This window comes from Alosa pseudoharengus, unplaced genomic scaffold (genome assembly GCF_046254945.1).
Source record: "Alosa pseudoharengus isolate Yale_2024_CS ecotype anadromous, Long Island Sound unplaced genomic scaffold, YU_APseudo_1.1 YU_APseudo_1.1_scf_12, whole genome shotgun sequence".
NCBI classification, from domain to species: Eukaryota; Metazoa; Chordata; class Actinopteri; order Clupeiformes; family Clupeidae; genus Alosa; species Alosa pseudoharengus.
In genome coordinates this window covers 1,441,741-1,446,835 of record NW_027468587.1, presented here as the reverse complement: position 1 = coordinate 1,446,835, position 5,095 = coordinate 1,441,741, and the positions used below count along the sequence as shown (strand labels likewise).

Below are 5,095 nucleotides of genomic sequence, written 5' to 3'. Positions count from 1 at the left end.
ATCGACTAATACCCACATGTGCAACATATATTCATAAGAGAGTAAAAACAAAATAGTTTGATGAATGAAGCATTCGTTTAATAACTAATGTGAACAAGAATACACAAACACAGGGCAAGTTGCATTTATTCTGAGGAGTGCAGGTCATCATCTGAGCCACTCTCAAAATCACTTCCATTTTGCTCCTCAAGCAGCTCCTCCTCTTCCTTCTCCTCTTCCTCTTCCTCATTAAGGTCCAACATAGAGCCATCAAGTCCTGCTTTAATCACTTGCAAGTATTTATTCCTGACTGTGACCAGTTGAGACTGCAACTGAGACCTCCTTCGATTGAGCTCTCCATGAAGACCTTGAAGGGCTTCTCGGGAGAGGCTGGACTGGCTACCTTCAGGGTAAGGAGGAGTCAGGAAGAACATATTAATTCAAATAAGACTTAGATTTAACATTACTTATAGTTATAGTGATGCTAAAAGAAAAATGTGTCCTCAATGGTATAAAAAACAATACTTACTGGTAGGGCTGATAGAAAGGTCACGCAAGGATTGCATCCTTTCATTGAGGAACTCCCAGTGTTGCCTTACTTCAGTGGCAAGTATCAACAGCTCCTCCTCCAGTCTTCTTATGTGCATTACCTTGTCGAAGATCTTTTTTTTGGAAAGAAAGTCCATGCCATCTAAAATAAAAATAAAACAATATGGCAGAAATGGGTTAACTACATACAACGTCTGTGTACACAACAGTAGAACAATACAATGGCACAGGCAGAAGCTACGACTGCAAACCTGCCAGAAATAATGCAATATGAAACCTACCATTGGGGGGTAAATGCCAAGGAAATATGTAGCCGGCCTCTAACATGTTGGTGACGGGGCCAATTTTCAGATGGGGTTGGACCAGAACATCATGTTGAGCCACTAGGACCTCCAGCTGTTTCTTTTCCCTCCACATGCGGCCACGTATCACAGAACGTCCGCAGTTGCTGTCTGGGAAACATCACACATACATACACAACACATTAGGTTAACATGACAAAGAGAGTAAACACATGAACACACATTCTTGAAATGGTTATCCTTCATAAAAATGTTTACCTGTTTGGCTATAAAGGCGCAGTCTACGCTGTCTTAAACCCAAAGATGTCTCCTCAATTCTCCTCCTCACTTCCAACAGAGAATCATTATTGTCTGTGGGGGACTCTAAAAAAGCAAAGTGGAATTTGTGAGAACATTGGGTAACATTTTACTGTAAGGGTACATGAGTACCAACCGAACATTGTATATCTGTTACAGTTGTTTACAGTAGATGAGCTTGGTCATGAAGATAGCTGGGTATACTTACCATGTTCAGCCCAGTTTTGGACATCTTTGACCGACTGCTCCACAGATCCATGACCTGCTGAGAACTCTGTCTCCATGTTCTCTAGGCTCTGCCTCTCCCTCTGAAGACTCAATTGTGTCTGTGGGGAAAAAGGGGGAAAGATGTCATGTAAACATTATCCAATTCTCCCTTGGGTTGCAATTTGGTTCAAATTCAAGTTCATGACCTACCTTACGAAATCTTGTGCACAAGGTGTTGCACAAATTTTCCACCTTTCTCCTATTCCAATCAATTGCCTGCACTGTCAACATGTCTGTGCGGGCTGTTAAAAATGAAAGAAGAAAATTTATTTCGTTTTTTTTTTTGCCAAAAATAGCTGCTATGCTACAGGATAAATAATAGTTGGCGTTTCTTTAAACTGTACTAATAGACATAGTTTTTTAGCCCATAATAACTATTTTTTTACAGGAAAAGGACTTAATGCAGTATAGCATTATAGCACTAAATACAATATTTTGCTCAGCCCAGTCCCTTGTTCAAAAGGTTTCTCTGGATTCTGTGAATATTTAAATTATAACCTGTCCAAACATTTTCATAAAACCAACCTCCTTTGCTCATGAATTTGGTGTTCATTGCTGTTCTGGAAAGGAAGGAGTTTACCATTTCCACTTCTTCTCCCAAAGTGGAACCAGCACCATCCTGGTTGCCTGCTGCCCATTTTATCTGTAATTGTAGGTAAATGCAGTGCAGTACATTAGTCTCAATTGATAACATGTTTCAATAGACTATTATCTTGTCATCTACCCTGTAAAGTATAGGACATAGGATACACAAACAAACAGATGAACACATACCTCACACTTGATCCCGTGTGCTTTTGCATGGAGCGCTGAAAGCAAGGGCTTCATGGCTAAAATATGATTGTAATCTGGCCAAGCTTCAACAATTCTGTTGATATATGGCCAGTACTTGCAGACAACATCCATGCAAAAGAACTGTGGTTTACAAATGGCAGCAACTTCCTTCTGGAGAAACATCGGATACGCGAATATCTCTCCCCTATAAGATTGTATTTTAACATTGGATTAGTATGCTGATTTAAACATTGATTGGTATACTGATACAATTCACATTAAGAAATGAGGGGCAAGATAAATTCATATACTTTTCACCAAAGGAAGGAGATGTTAACTGTTATGTTAACTGTTATGGTCATCTCCGCCATTGTAGATGCTGACATTTTGAACAATGCCGATATAATACCTTAGCCCTACTGTAAGTGCTAACCTGATAAGATGACATTGTTTGAAATAAATTGAACTGTATCAAAATAAATAAATAAATAAATAAATGAGCAAGTGGCAATGTACTGAAATGGAAATACTTGCCTGTACATATTCAGTGCACGAAGGATAATGCCATGACGGCAAACTGCTACTTCTAGACCCTGAGAGACAGTTATGACACATAATTCACAAAAACAATACAATCTTCTGTAGTCAAATTCTGCATAATAGAATGTTTTCACTAGTGAGCTGCATCTGTCTTACACATAGCCATTACCATAATAAGTAAAACTGTGTGGCAAATTATGTTTATCACCATATATGTTACAATTCAAGGAGAGGATGACAATCCAATACACTGCCAGAAAATGACATTATTACCTGCTCATCAACAGTGGTGCTTCTGCTCTTCTGTGTCGTCTCCTTTGCTGCATTTAGAAGAGACCTGCCACAAACCCCCTTTCCTGGCACCTATAAAATGATGAGTACAAGTTCACAGTCAGATTTTGATACTTGAATATGCTTGCCAATGGTAAAAAGGTAGAGACACTTACATGCTTTGACCTCTTCTGGACATCCTCCACAAATGCTGTGACCTCATTATCATCACAGATAAGTACTCCCTTAAAAAATCCACTCTCTTGAGACCTAGAGAACAATGGCAATTTGAATTAGGACCATTGCAATTGTTAGAAAAAACTAGGGCTGTCAATCGATTAAAAAATGTAATCTAATTAATTACATACTCTGTGATTAATTAATTAAATGAATCGCATAATTTTTGCTGTGAAAGTATTTTAAATATTTAAATTAAAATGAATCATTGAATAATCAGCATTGACATTAAAGTTCAAAAACTCTTTTATTATTATTTTCACTGTTCAAATAATGGTATGCCAATTCCTTGCTGCAGACATTGCAGAGGACTTTATTTTCAACACTTTATTTTTATCAACACCATCAGGCCATTTTTTTAAAGTAAATGTTCCAATCAATGATTCAGGCAACACGTTTTCTTCTCTCTCCTTCATTTTACAGTCTAATTTTTACTGACTAGAACGGCTCGGGGTCAAAGGTCATACGGAATCGATTAACCTGCACTAATTTTTTTAATCAGTTATTTTTTCTCAAATTAATTAATCGAAATGAATCAGTTATTTTGACAGCTCTAGAAAAAACACATTGCTTATGAATTAAGACTTGGACTGTGGTGTAACAAATGAGTACAAATAGAATTGAGATTGATAACTGATACATACAGTAAACATGCTTTCACACATGTTCAGGACACAACATAAAATATAAACAGACCCTCTGTCTTTTTTAAAACGGTAGTGCTTCCTGTTTCCATCTACCGACACTGCCAACATTTGTGGAGTACAGGCAGGGCAGGTAAAAGGCTGTTCATTGCACAGCCTGTCAACCTTGTAGGAGCTGATGACCCACTCCATGAAAGCTTTGTAGAATGTGTCGGAACACACTTTACCAGTCTGTTGAAAGATTCATTGAACTCTTAGTTACAGTTACATTCAGTATTAAAGAAAGGTGATTGTATAATTATACCATGAGCTAAAACTCACCCTGCCATGCTGCTTTGTTTGGGCTTCCAGCATCCTTATAAACGATAGCCGGGAACTCCCTGGGGCCACCAACTTCATTTCCCTGAAGCGTTGAAATATGTCAGTATCATATACTGTGCAGAATTGGATTGTGGCCGGCCAGTAGCCACTTTGTTGCAGGTCTGCTAACTCGGGGGTCCAGCTGGCACAACAGCCTCCGCAGCGTAGCTCAGGGAGATTCAAATCATATCGTCCTATTGAGGGGGAAAAAATATGTTTGTTATATTGACAAGAAAATTCAAAGAGAAATGTCACTTGAGTCTAAACTTGAAAGGTGTGAGGTGTTTCTGGAATCTAAACTACTTGGAATGGTTAGACATTATGATGCATTATGATGCCTATGATGCATTTTTATGCTGTGGAGTTCACCATTTATATTGACAAAAACCACAGGCCTCCCAACAATGACTGACACACTATTAGGGCAGTCACAAATGTGTTGTGGCAGTTCCATTGGCAAGATTCTGGCTGCAAAAGAAAAGGGAGAAACTAAGTTAGTGGATTTTGTTGATAATGTAAGATATGGATTTATAAAATGAAATATAAAAATCATGGTTAGTACCACATGTGTCATGTCTCCCCTCATTTGTCACCATAACCGTTGGTGGCAGAGGGATGCGACAGTTGTTTGTAAGGGATGACCGGTTGTGCAGAGAATATACATGATGGTGCTTCTGGTCACAGCCACAGCAGAGGTGTGACAGTGGCATGCAGTCTGCACACCGGATTACTGCCCTCTCTGTTTTGCACATCTGGCAGAACTCTGCCCTTATGATGGTGGCTTTCAGCATATTCTCCACCAGCTGGGGTCGGGCTTCTAGCCATCTCTCTGATGTGTTGCTGCTCCTAATGCCCCAGTCTGAGGCTGCTGTTCGC

General features: G+C 39.2%; 1 long non-coding RNA gene across 1 annotated transcript; it reads right to left on the bottom strand.

The window, feature by feature from the left end:
• Positions 1-845: 845 nt before the first annotated feature.
• LOC143118246 (uncharacterized) lies at positions 846-1,366 on the bottom strand. Its single transcript, XR_012986070.1, has 3 exons — positions 1,336-1,366; positions 1,089-1,193; positions 846-980 (listed from the first exon to the last, which is right to left on the bottom strand). It is a non-coding gene; the product is annotated as an uncharacterized LOC143118246 (long non-coding RNA).
• Between the last annotated feature and the right edge of the window lie 3,729 nt (positions 1,367-5,095).